We start from the raw sequence: 13,892 nt of genomic DNA on the forward strand, positions 1-13,892 counted from the left end.
AGATTGAAGGCAGGAGAAGGGAACGACAGAGGACAAGATGGTTGGATGGCATCACCGACTCAATGGATATGAGTTTAAGCAAGCTCTAGGAGATGGTGAAGGACAGGGAAGCCTGGCATGTTGCTGACTATGGGGTCACAAAGAGTCGGACACAACTGAGCAACTGAACAACAACAGCTGTTATACTACATCTTACTGCTATCTTTGCTCTAAAGGTTATGAAAATCTCACATAATGGTGAGCTATTGAGGCGCTCTTCCAAGTTCTGCCTTCAGTGAGGCCTCGTTGGTAGCTTAAAATCAGCTGTGATGGAAGTATTAACACTTCCGTGCATGCCTGTGTGCTAAGTCGCTTCAGTCGTGTCTGACTCTGTGACCCAATGGACTGTAGCCCACCAGGTTCTTCTGTCCATGGGGATTATCTGGGCAAGAAAAATGGAGTGGGTTGCCATGCCCTCCTCCAGGGTATCTTTCCGACCCAAGGATCAAACCCACTTCTCTTATGTCTCCTGTATTGGCAGATGGGTTCTTTACCACTAGTGCCGCAGACATTGGCAAACGCTACATGTCAGGACTGTTTCTTCCCCCAGAGAGCTGGCAGTTAAACATTTACCAGCCCACCAACCTAATGCGTAGAGATGTGGCTCATTCTTTTGTAAAGCTGCATAGTACTCCAGTGCACAGATGGGCCGTGGCGTAGTTTGCTGCTCCCTTCCTGACGGCTGTTTGACTAGCATCCAGTCTCTTATGCACAGAGACAGTGTTGATTTCCCACGTGTGTGCCTATAACTGTAGAATCAACTCCTTGAGGAACTGCTGTGTCAGAGGCCATAGGACCTTCTAATGTGAATGCCTCTTGCCTAATAAATCTCCATGGCGGCTGTACCAATATCCACAGCCTCCAGCAAATGGGTCAGAGTGCAGAGGCTTCTTCTAAGGACACAGATTTGATTGTGTCACTCTGCTGCTTAAATCCTTAGATGACTTCTGCTGCTCCCAGGACAAAGCCTTTGGGTTTTTCCCAAGGTCTAGGCCCCTTATTGTCAGGCCTTATCCTTTTCTTTCTGCAAGTGGAGGGTGGCACCATGACCCCGCTGTGACCCCTCATAAATTCCACATTGCAGCCACCTTGATCATCTGCTGTCTATTCCCCGAAATGGGCCATGTTCCCACCCACTCATGTTTGTTCATGCCTATCCCTTCCCTGGAAATTACTTTCCAGCATCTTAATCACCTGGCTAACTCCCACTCCATCGGTTCTGTCCCTTGAAAAAAAAAATCATTTATTTTAGTTTTGACCACGCTGCACGGCTTGCGAAATCTTATTTCCTCAACCAGGAGTTGAACTTATGCCCCCTGCAGTGGAAGCTCAAAGTCCTAACCACTGGACCGCCAAAGAAGTCCCAATTATGTCCCTTTTTGTTTCAAGAGGCTGAAAACCCCAGGGTAACTGTCTTCTGCAAAATTGGGAATTGATCAGCTCATCTGAGTAAAGAAATCAAGTCAACCGGTTTCAGGAGTATCTGGTTTCAGGAGTTTGGATGATCCCATGAAGCCAGTCTTGGCCTGTCAGTTCTGTTCTCTTCAACATCGGGGCCCTTTGGCACCCCTGCCTTCAGAAAGATGGCTCAGCAGGTAAAGAATCCACTTGCAATGAGGGAGATGCAGGAAATGTGGATTCGATCTCTGGGTCGGGAAGATCCCCTGGAAGAGGGTATGGCAGCCCACTCCAGCATTCTTGCCTGGAGAACCCCGTGGACCGAGGAGCCTGGCGGGCTACAGTCCATGGGGTGGCAAAAGAGTCGGACACGACTGAACTGATTGAGCACACTTGCACGCCTTTAGAAAACTCCCTCATGGTCAGAGGAGGCAAAGAGTTAGAGATGGAAAAGAAGGTTCTAGGCAGAAAAAACAGCCCAGGACTGGTGATCGTAAACCCAGATCCTGACGGCGTGGTGGATAACCTGACAGGTTCATAACATCCTGGAGGGTGAACTCCAAGGAGAAGACAAATTCTTGCCCCCATGCTAAATTCTTCAACTGAGGGGACTTCCCTGGTGCTCTAGGGGCTAAGACTTCACCTCACCAGTGCAGGGGGCCTGGGTTCAATCCCCGATCAGGGAGCTAGATCTCGAATGCTGCAACTAAAGATCCCAGATGCGTGCGTGCTCAATCTCTTCAGTCATGTCCGACTCTTTATGACCCTATGAACTGGAGCCTGCCAAGCTCCTCTGTCCATGAGGATTCTCCAGGCAGGAACACTGGAGTGGGTTGCCAAGTCCTCCTCCAGGGGATCTTCCCGACCCAGGGATCGAACCCCAGTCTCTTACATCTCCTGCATTGCCAGGCGGGTTCTTCACCACTAGCGCCACCTGGGAAGCCCCAGCTGAGACCCAGCACAGCCAAGTAAAGAAATAAATATATGTTTTGAGAAAAGTAAATAAATTCTTCAACTGAGAGGCAGGGTAGGAAGAGCTGCTTGGGTTCTGGAGATAGAAAACCTGGGTTCAAATCCTGGGGTGATGAAAAATATTCAGAACCAGGTAGAGGTGATGGTTACACAACGCTGGGAATATGCTCAAGGCCACTGAACCGGACACTTGAAAATGGTTGACAGGGTCACTGTCACGTTATGTATCTTTTACCACAGTACAAAAGTAATGAGACTGACGATGCTAAAAAAAAAATAATAAAGTAAAAACACAAAGAGGAAAAAAAGCCTGACTCACCACTTACCAACTATTCGACTTCTCTGCTGTTGTTCAGTTGCTCAGTCGTGTCCAGCTCTTTTCGACCCCATAAACTGGAGCACAACATACTTCTCTGTACTCTTGTTTATGGGACTATAAAATGAAGACAATAATAGGACCCCGCCACCACACCTGCTTATTTAGAGCCTCAGGTAGATTAACACATGTACAGTCCTTGGGGTAGTACCTGGGATCTAGTTAGGTGTTCAATAAATATTAGTTTTTATGGTTAAATCAAAATATTGGGTGGATGGCCCTGTGAAATAAGCCAGATGCAAAAGATTACTGCCTTAGCTTGTTCGGGCTGCTACTCTAACAAAAAGCATAGATGGAGTGGCTTATGAACAACATAAATGTATTCTCAGGACTTCCCTGGCAGCCCAGTAGTTAAGACTCTGCTCTTTCAATGCAAGGGGCATGCGTTTGAAATCCCTTAGTTCCTGGCAAGGTCCAGGAACTAAGATCCCACAAGCTGAGTGGCGTGGCCAAGAAAAAAAATTTTTTTTTATTGTATTTCTCACAATTCTGGAGGCTGCAAGTCCATGATTAGGGTAAATGGTTGGCTGAGGGTGCTCTTCTGGGTTGTAGACTTCTCACTGTATCCTCCTCACATGGGCAGAAGGGGTGAGGCATCTCTCCGGAACCTCTTTTATAAGGGCGATAATCCCAACCTTAGGGCACCACCCTCATGACCTAATGACCTCTCAAAGGCCCTACCTCCTAACACCGTCATCTTGGGGGTTACATTTTTTTTCTTTACATGCATATATATCTATATTTTAGCTTCTTTTCCTTTATGGGTTATTACAAGATACTGAGTATAGTAGGCTCTCTATTGTTGGTTATCTGTTTTATGTATGTGTGTGTGTGTGTGTGTGTGTGTGTGTGTGTGTGCATGCGTGCTGTGATCTGTGTATGAGGTTTCCCTGATATACAGGTGGCACCAGTGGTAATGAATCCGTCTGCAATGCAGGAGACGCAGGTTTGATCCCTGGGTTGGGAAGATCCCCTGGAGGAAGGCATGGCAACCCACTCCAGTATTCTTGCCTAGAAAATCCCATGGACAGAGGAGCCTGGTGGGCTACAGTCCACAGGGTTGCAGAGTTGGACACACAACTGACTGACTGAGCATACACGCATACATACGTTAACACCAGTTAATTGCAAACTTCTAATTTATTCTTCCCCCTCTTCCTCTTTGGTAACCATCAGTTTTTGTTTTGTTTTTTTCCTATGTCTGTGGGTCTATTTCTGTTTTGTATATAAGTTTCTTTGTATGATTTTTTAAGATTCCACAGGCAAGTGATATATGATCTTCGTCTTTCTCTGTCTGACTTCACTTGGTACAATAATTTCCAGGTCCATCCATGTTGCTGCAAATGGCATGATTTCATTCTTTTTTTTTAATCACTGAGTAATTTTTCTTATATAAATATACCACATCTTCTTTATCCATTCCTCTGCTGATGGACATTTAGGTGGTTTCCATGTCTTGGCTTTTGTGAATAGGGCTGCCATGTCGATTTCAACATATGAAATTGGGCGGTGGGGGGGGGTGCAAATATTCAGACTATCACAGTCACATATTGTAGGATTCCATTTGTCTGAAAACATCCAGAATACGCAAATCCTTAGAGACAGAAAGCAGACTAGCGGTTGCCAGGATCCGGTGGGAGGGGACGCAGAGTGACTGCTGGATGGGTGGGGCGTTTCCTTTGGGAAGGTGATGAGAATGAAACTACCTAGAGGCGATGGTTGTGCAATACTGTGAAGTTACTAAATGCCATTGTGTCATACACTTTAAAATGGTTGATTTTTATGTGAATTGTATCTCAAAAAACTTTTTCCATTAGTATTTCGGGGGAAAAAAAATGAATGGAATGTATCTTGATGTCCTTCCCAGGCTGTGAAGCCTTGAGACTTCATTGTCCTGGATGGATTGGGCCCTTCGCTCTTCCCAGGGGCTGATAAACCATCCCTACCCGGGGCCTTAGCCGGCTTGGCTTACAACTCATCCCCTGGGTCTTGCAATAATTAGCTGCGAGTCTTTGGAACTCAGTTTCCTTGTCTGTACCAAGAGGGATTTGGACCCATTGGTTTCCCTGTTTTTTGGCCATGCTGTGAGGCTTTCAAGGGCTTCCTAGGTGGCTCAGTGATAAAGAGTCCACCTGCCAATGCAGGAGACTCTGGTTTGATCCCTGGGTTGGGAAGATCCTCTGGAGAAGGAAATGGCAACCCACACCAGTATTTTGGCCTGGAAAATCTCATGGGCTTAGGAACCTGGCAGGCTACAGTCCACAGAGTTGCAAAGAGTCAGACATGACTCAGTGAGCACACACACACACACATGTGAGGCTTGTAGGATCTTAGTTCCCTGACCAGGGGTTGAACCTGGGCTATGGCAGTGAAAGTGCTGAATCCTAACCACTGGACCTCCAGGAAATTCCCCAGACCCACTGGCTTCCAACGTGTCCTCAGATTTCACAGGCTCAGGCATTACTTGAGCCTAATGCTGAAGCTGAAGCTCCAATCCTTTGGCCACCTGATGCGAAGAGCCAACTCACTGGAAAAGACATTGATGCTGGGAAAGACTGAGGGCTGGAAGAAGAGGGCGCAACAGAGGATGAGATGGTTGGATGGCATCACCGACTCAATGGATGTGAGTTTGAGCAAACTCCGGGTGATGGTGAGAGACAGGGAAGCCTGGCGTGCTACACTTCGTGGGGTTGCAGAGTCAGACATGACTTAGCGACTGAACAGCAGCAACAACAAGGTGGTACCCCTCTTCACCCTACCCTTCCCCCTCTAAATGTAGACTCTCTCTCTCCCAGCTCTAGCAGGCTTTTGCGCAGGGCCTGGGAATCAGCATTCAGACACCCGCCCCCATATTGGACTGCAGACTCGAACACCTCTCAAAGTCAGGCCACCTGCTCCTCACTCCTCCCAGAAAGGGAGGCCAGGGCTCTTTGGACTTTTCTCCCGGGATCCATCTGGCTGCACACAGTGATGGGAGGGGCCGGGCACTCCAGGTCTCTAGCCCCAGGCAGTCAGAGTTGGCCATTGTCTGCATACTCACAATGTCCCGATCTTTCGGCCAGCCGCCCTCAGAGATGGTGCCCAGACGGCCACAGGAACAAACTGTGTGGTTATCCGCCCTCAGAACTGGTTCCTGACAGGGCCTTGTCCTTCACAGCCCCAGGGCAGCCCAGCGTCCCCTTGGCCTCCCCTATCTGTGGCTTGGCTCACCTCTGACCAGGGCTCTCTAAAGAGAAAAGCTAATAATCACAGTAATAAAAGCCTCCCCAACATGCTGCCTCTTAATACGTTGTCCAGACCCATGCGAAAGGCTTTTGTCAGGCGATTTGTTTCTTTCTTGTTTTTTTGGTTTTGTTTTTTGTTTGTGCTCTGCAGGATGTGGGATCTTAATTCCCTGGCCACAGATCGAACCCGTACCCCCTCCAGGGGCAGCACAGTCTTAACCACTGGACCACCAGGAAAGTACCCTGTCACGTGGTTTTGTTTCATTCTCTTGCACCTCTGGGGTGGAAACTCCTTTCATCCTGTTTTAGATCGGAGGACCTGAGGCCCGGAGGTGGAATCCTTTGTCCAAGGTCAGCTAAGGAGTGGGCAGGCTCATCTCTCTGGCCCTGCCCCCTCTGCCTTTGACCATTCGATGTTGTTGGTCAGTCGCAATGTCGAATCTGACTCTTTACGACCCCATGGACTGCAGCACGCAAGGCTTCCTTGTACTTCACTGTCCCCCGGAGTTTGCTCAGACTCATGTCCATTGGGTCGATGATGCCATCCAACCATCTTGTCTTCTTGTCGTCCCCTTCTCTTCCTGCCCTCAATCTTTCCCAGCATCAGGGTCTTTTTCAATGAGTCCATCGTCCTAGCCTATCTCCCTGGAAGCATCAGATGTCTTTCTCTGCAGGTCATCTGAGCTCCTGGACACCTGTGGGGTCCCAGGGCAGGGCCTGGAGTGGTGGCAGGGTCGAGTGCCCTGGAAAACAGCTCCCATGGCCTCGGCTGGACCTGGGCAGAGGGCACTGTCCGACTCTCCCCGCTCTGGGCCTCAAGAAACCTGAGTTACACTTTGCACCACAAGCCGCAGGGACTGGACAGCCTACAGCTGGGGGAGGTGGGACAGAGCAACCCAGACAAGCCAGCTTTTAAATAAATAGCTAGACAGGTAAGAAAGGAAGGTCTGGGCCAGTCTCCGGTACCCCCAGTTGCAGCTTCCCAGCCAGGCCAGAAAGCATGAAGTCCCCGTGATTCTTGGCCCTGATAGATCCAAGGGTTCTGCTTCCTCATTTCCTTCCTGTTTCTTAAAGACTCAACCCACACTTCCAGAGACCCTACTGTGTGCCTGGCCCCATGTAGAGCAATGCCTGGGGGGGATTCAGCAGTGGTTGAGAAGGTCCCCATCCCCAGTCCAAGGGAGGGCACAGACCCATCCCCAGAAAGTGACCATCCAGAGTGGGCAGGGCTGGATGGGGGCGTCCAAGGTGCTGGTGGAGACTAGAGGGACACCTGAGCTGGCCTCAGGGTCGTGGAGACTCCGGGGATGGCTGAGGGGAAATCTAAAGATCTTAGTTACTTGAAGAGAAAAGCATGTGAGAAAAAGAGGTGAGGAAATAGGTCTAAAAATTTAAGGAGGGAGATCATGCAGGGCTCCTTCAGCCACCGTTTTTCAAGTTGTTTTGAATCAGAGACACCATAAAGTGTTTAATTTGCATGCAACACAGTATGTGTGTGAACAAGTATGCACACACACACAAAAATTAAAATTTCACGAAACAGTAATGACTTGCACAGTATGTTCTATTTGACCTTTTTTCACTTTTTTAATCAGAAGATAATTCCTTTACAATGTTGCATTAGCTTCTGCTGTACAAGGAAGTGAATCAGCTATATGTATGCTTGTATCCTCTCCCTCTCGAACCTCCCTCCCACACCCCACCTCTATTTGACATTTTGAAAAATTCACTGCTTGGAACCCACTACTTTATTTCATGCCCTACTAATAGGTTAACACTGGGGTTTGAAAATATAGATGTCCAGGCTGTGCTTAGAACACTTGGACTCCAATCAAAGGAGGGGACTTCTAGATCAGCAGGTGTGATGTCTTAGGTCTGCTCAAGGATTCTCCCATCCTCCTATCCCTCTAGGCACGTGGTGGTGTTGTACTCACCTCCCTTTGGAAGATCGCCTTGAAGCCCAGGAATCTGCATTTTAACAGACAACGGGAGCTGTGAGACTTGGGAAATTTAAGAAAGAGTGACATAGTGATAAACTCCAAGAGGACAGGGCAGAACCTGCCTTGGCCATTGCACAGACCCCAGCAGGACCCAGCACAGAGCTGGGTGCTTAGATAACATGTGTTCAAGGAATGATTTTAACATCAGTCTTTTTATTTCTGTCTACCTGATCTAAGGCTTCCCTGGTGGCTTAGCGGTAAAGAATCTGCCTTCAGTGCAGGAGCCACAGGAGATGTGGGTCCAATCCCTGGGCCAGGATAGATCCCATGGAAGAGGGGATGGCAACCTACTCCATCCAGTATTCTTGCCTGGAGAATGCCATGGATAGGGGGTCGCAAAGAGTCTGACATGACTGATAAGAGCTTACCTCTCCAGCTTCATTTCTACTCTGGCCAGATGGAACTCTTCTTGATTTCATAAATTTCTCATCTCCAGGTCTTTGCCCTTGCTGTGCCCTCTGCCTGTTTTCTTTTCCTCCTCTCTTCACTGTCTGGCTCTGACATCCTTCCAAATGCAGCTCAAATGTCCCCTCCCACAGGAAGCCTTCCCTGACTCCATTTCCCAAGCTGGGTTTCCCCTCTGAGCTCCTCCATTCCAGCCCTACTCACTCTGGGTCATCACTGTCTGTCTATCCCACTGGACTCTGAATCCCAGAAGAATAGAAACTAGGCTTGTCTTAGCCACTGCTGGGTCCCCAGTACCACCCAGCACAGGGCACCCAGTAGGTACTCAGAAAAGGTCCGGTGAATGCATGAATGCAAATCTGAAGTAGGAGGAGAGGCCTGATCACAGGCCTGATGGAGAAGGCTGAAACCCTGGAGTTTACTCAGTCCCTCCCAAGGTCAGACACCTAGTCCTCTCAGGGAGGATGAAGTTCAGAACTATGCCCATTTCACAGGCGACAAACTGAGACCAGAAAGGGCCTTCTTCTTCTCATCCCAGCCTTCTCCTGGACCTTCTCACCTCCTTCTCAGAGTCTTTTTTTTTTCCTAATGATGAAATCTGAATCTGGGTAGGAGGTTTGGCTGAATAGCAAGAAAGCTGGCCGAGACCAGTTGTCTGCTTTTCTCTCCAAGCCTGAGGAGGACAAGGGGTGGGACATTCCTGGCCAATCCTGAACCAAACCCTCAAACCCTGCCCTCATGGCTGGGACCCACTATGTACTTCCTGAAGGTTCTGGGATTCTAGGATCCCTTGAGTTCTGGAGCCTTCTCCCTTCCTCCCCTCCCTGTCTGGCACCCCTGTAGGTGGCCAGTGACTAGACCACTGGCCGTGGGCCAGTCTAGCATGACTGGCCCACGCTCATGTTGCCCAACTGGCCTGGGTTGCTTCTCCATTGCCAGGGGCTCTAATTACCAGCAGGGCTGCCAGCAGCTTGCTGGCCCCTAGCCTGGCCACCTGGTGCTGGGTCCCACCTGCGACCTCTCAGGCTCTTTTGCTCAGTGGTCCCTGGGGCCTGAACATTCCTGGGCAGAAGCACCAGTCCGTGAGTCTGCGGAAACTCACAGAGAGATTTGTTTTTTTTTACTTTCACCCTTAGGTATAATGTTGATATCAAAAGGTGATTGGAGCTTAAAATACCATGAAGCTATGATTTACCAGACACCAAGCCAAGCATCTTACACACATGAACTTGGTTCACCCTCCGTGACCTTGGAGGCAGATGTTACCCTTTAAGCCCATTTCACAGTCAGGCAAACTAAGGCTGGAGGATTGAGTGACTTGCTAGAGATCATTTAGCTGCTAAGCCATGAGACAAGAAGATGATAGTTTCATGGTGTGGTGCTGCACTACAAAGCCACAGACTTCCTTCCTGTAAGTTCCCATTCTGAGCAGTTTCTGTGAATTCTTGCAGAGATAGTCAATGCAGAGGAAACATTTATATATATATTTTTAATTTATTATATTTATTTTTACATATTTTATTTATTTTAAATAAATTTTTATTTTATTTATTTTAACTATTTAATTACATATTTTATTTTATAAATATTTTTATTTTAATTTATTAATTTATTAAAAATTTGTTATATATTTTTTATTTATTTTTATTTCATTTTTTACCTCACTGGGAGGCATGTGGGATCTTAGTTCCCATCTACCTAACAGGACTGAACTCGAACCCCCTGCAGTGGAAGCACAGATTCTTACAGATTCTTAACCACTGGACCACCAAGGAAGTCCTTATACACATATTATTATATGTATATATACATATTTTTTGTTACATAGATTATTTGTGGGTTTTTTTCCCCACAGATGGTAGGGTGCCCTGTCTTATATACTCCTCCTGCATCTTACCTTTATTTCCTTAGCAATATTTCTTGACCACCTGGTTTGGTACTGAAACCTGCCCTTCACCCAGATCCCCATCTGTCTCATTCTATTTGGTGCCTCTCAGTGGGTCAGCAGGGCTTCCCAGGTGGCACTAGTGTAAAGAATCTGCCTGCCAGTGCAAGAGACTCAGGTTCCATCCCTGGGTCAGGAAGATCCCCTGGAGGAGGGCATGGCAACCCACTCCAGTATTCTTGCCTGGGAAATCCCATGGACAGAGAAGCCTGGCAGGCTACAGTCCATGGGGTTGCAAAGAGTTGGACATGACTTAGTGATGAAACAATAACAACAACAAAATGTTCCATTCACTGGATATGGTTTGTTGAATGACTGAAGGAATGAATTACTGAATAGACAGATGCCTGGCTAAAGAGCTTGGACTTTGTCCTGAGAGAAGTTACTGGGGTGACTAGATTAGATCTGTGCTTTTGAACATTCTAGGCTCCTCTCATGTACTCATCCCTTCACTCTTTCGCTGGGTTTGGTCCAACCCCTCCCTATCCCAAATGGGATGCCTCCACTTCCAGGCAGCCCTCCCTGACCCCCAGTCCAGGTCAAGCATTCCTTCTGGGGTCCTTCATCCCAGCTCTGCTCACTCTGTGTTGTCACAGTTGGAGGGTGTGTCTGTCACCCCCTCTGGACTATGATTCTCCAGAGGATAGGATTAGGACTATCTTGGTCATTCCTGGATCCCTGGCACCGCCCACCATAGGGCTCAATGCTATGATCAGAATAAACGATGGTCCCTTGAAGAAAATAGCTCTGCTTGGGATGGGGACCAACTGTAGGATAGCTGGGGCATCAGACAAGGGTTGAGGACACCTGAGGTCAAATCCCCTGCCCAGGCAGGTGTGGGGCCACAACAAACCTCATTACCCTGTCTGCTTCCAAGTCAATAAAACAGGATTGATCTCAAAGATTAGTGAAGATCTGAAAACCTTTGATAGCATCCACACAAGGGCAGAAACCTCTTCTGCTGCCTTAGAGGTTTGGACCTGCTCCTCCCTTTCTTCCCAGGGGATTTCCCCGGGTGGTCCAGTGGCTAAGACTGCTGCACAGGGGGCCCAGGTTCGATCCCTGCTCAGGGAACTAGATCCCACGTGCCACAACAAGAGCCCGTGTGATGCAGCTAAAGATCCTGCATGTTGCGACTCAAAGATCCCACTTGCCATAACGAAAAGTTTCCACAGGCCATAGTGAAGATCAAAAATTCCACGTGTGGAAGCTAAGACCCAGGGCAGCCAAATAAATTAATTAAATATTTAAAAAAGAGAGTTCTTCCCAGATTGTCCCAGTGGGCTCCTTCTTGTCATTCAGATCTCATGGCAAATGTCACCTCCTCAGAGTGGTCCATCCCGTACTGTTCTCTCTGTCTCTGCCGGGTAATGAACGGTTTCTCTTTCTTCAGCTCTTATTCCCACCTGACAACCCAAGTTCATTTCCTCATCTCCCTTCGCTAGAATGCTAGTGAGGAGTTTTGTAGGAGTTATTATTTTTTAATTTTATTTAAAAAGTTTTTATTAAAGAATGGCTGATTTACAATGTTGTGTTAGTTTCTGATATGCAACAGTGATTCAAATATATATATATATGATCCAGATATATATATATGACTCAGATATATATGTATATGATCCAGATATATATATATATGACTCAGATATATATGTATATGATTCAGATGTATATATATATATATATATATATATATATAGTTTTCTTTTCCATTATAGGTTATTGTAAGATATTGAGGGAATTCCCTGGTGGTCCAATGGTTAGGACTTATATTCCACTGCCAGGGCCCAGGTTCAACCACTGGTTGGGGAACTAAGATCTTGCCAGCCACATGGCATGGCCAAAAAAAAAAAAGATAATGAATATAGTTCCTGGGCTTTATTTTTAATTTTTTCCTTTCTGTGGAATCCCCAGCCCCTTGAACGGCACTTGGCCCCTAGTAATGGCCCAAGGAGTATTTTTGGAATGAACAGAATGTTTTGCATCCGGGGTCTCTGTGTACGTCACCAAATTTACACTCACAGTGACTCTAGGACAAATGAAGAAACTGATGCTTAGCTGATAAGTGGTGGAGCCAGGATTCGAACCAGTCTGTGTGGCTTTCAGAGAGCCGAGCATATGGGAGTTTAATGTGAGTGTGTTGAATGAATAAGACTTTTGACTTGGAAAGTGGGGTGAGGGACAGGGGCTTTCTGAAGTAGGAAGCATGGAATCTGGGAGAATTTGGGAGGGGAGAGCATCCAAGAGACCCAGGAAGGAGGTCCATATGGCCACCTGTGTCTGGGTGGTGGCCTTTTCAGGTCCTGGGCAAATTCTCAGCTCAGTTTGGCCCCTTCAGTTCCTGCCAGATGTCATCATAAGCTCTCAAAGCTCCTGTCCAGGCAGGTCAAGGGCTAGGGCTGGCTGAAACCAAGTGACCAGGAGGAATAACTCACTACCAGGGGCCAACACCATCTGGAGCTGATTGGGGACTCCCAAACCATGTTCTTCAATAATAATGACAATAACAACAATAGGGTCTTCCTTGGTGGTCCAGTGGCTAAGACTCTGCATTCTCAAAGCAAGGAGCCTGGGTTCAAACCCTGGTCAGGGAACTAGGATCCCACGTGCCACAAGGAAGATCAAAGATCCCGTATGCCACAACTAAGACCTGGTGCAGCCAAATAAATAGCATAAATACTAAAATATTTTAATAAAATAATAATATTTATTTATTTATTGCTTCTGGGAAGAAAAGCTATGACAACCGTAGACAACGTATTGAAAAGCAGAGACATCACTGTGCCAATATAGTGATGGCAAACAGTCAAAGTTATGATTTTTCCAGTAGTCATGTATAGATGTGAGAGTTGGACCATAAAGAAGGCTGAGCGCCAAAGAATTGATGCTTTCAAACTGTGGTGCTGGAGAAGACTCCTGAAAGTCCCTTGGACAACAAGTAGATCAAAGCTGTCAATCCTAAAGGAAATCAACCCTGAATATTCATTGGAAGGACTGATGCTGAAGCTCCAATACTCTGGCCATCTGATACAAAGAGCCAACTCATTGGAAAAGACCCTGATGCTGGAAAAGATTGAGGACAGGAGAAGGGAGTGACAGAGGATGAGATAGTTGGATGGCATCACCAATTTGATGGACATGAGTTTGAGCAAACTCCAGGAGATAGTGAAGGGCAGGGAAGCCTGGAATGCTGTAGTCCATGGGGTTGCAAAGAGTCGGACATGAGTGAGTGGCTGAACAGCAACAACAAATATTTTAGAAAGATAGTGACAACAATAAGAGTAGTCGTAGTTAACTTTATTAGGGGTTAACCTGTACCCCATCTAAATACTTTGAATGTAGGGTCTCATTTGATCTTCAGTACCCAAGGAGGTCTGAGCTACTATTATTCTTCCCATTTTACACATTTATAAGTGAAAACAGACTTATAGAGGTGGTGACTTGCCTAAGGCCCCACAGTTGCTTCAGAAGGAAGCCTCTGAGTTGATCACTATCAATAGTCTTTACAAGTGTGAACACCTGATATGTTATCA

Source organism: Giraffa tippelskirchi, chromosome 7 (genome assembly GCF_054371585.1).
Source record: "Giraffa tippelskirchi isolate mGirTip1 chromosome 7, T2T-mGirTip1v1.2.pri, whole genome shotgun sequence".
NCBI classification, from domain to species: domain Eukaryota; kingdom Metazoa; phylum Chordata; class Mammalia; order Artiodactyla; family Giraffidae; genus Giraffa; species Giraffa tippelskirchi.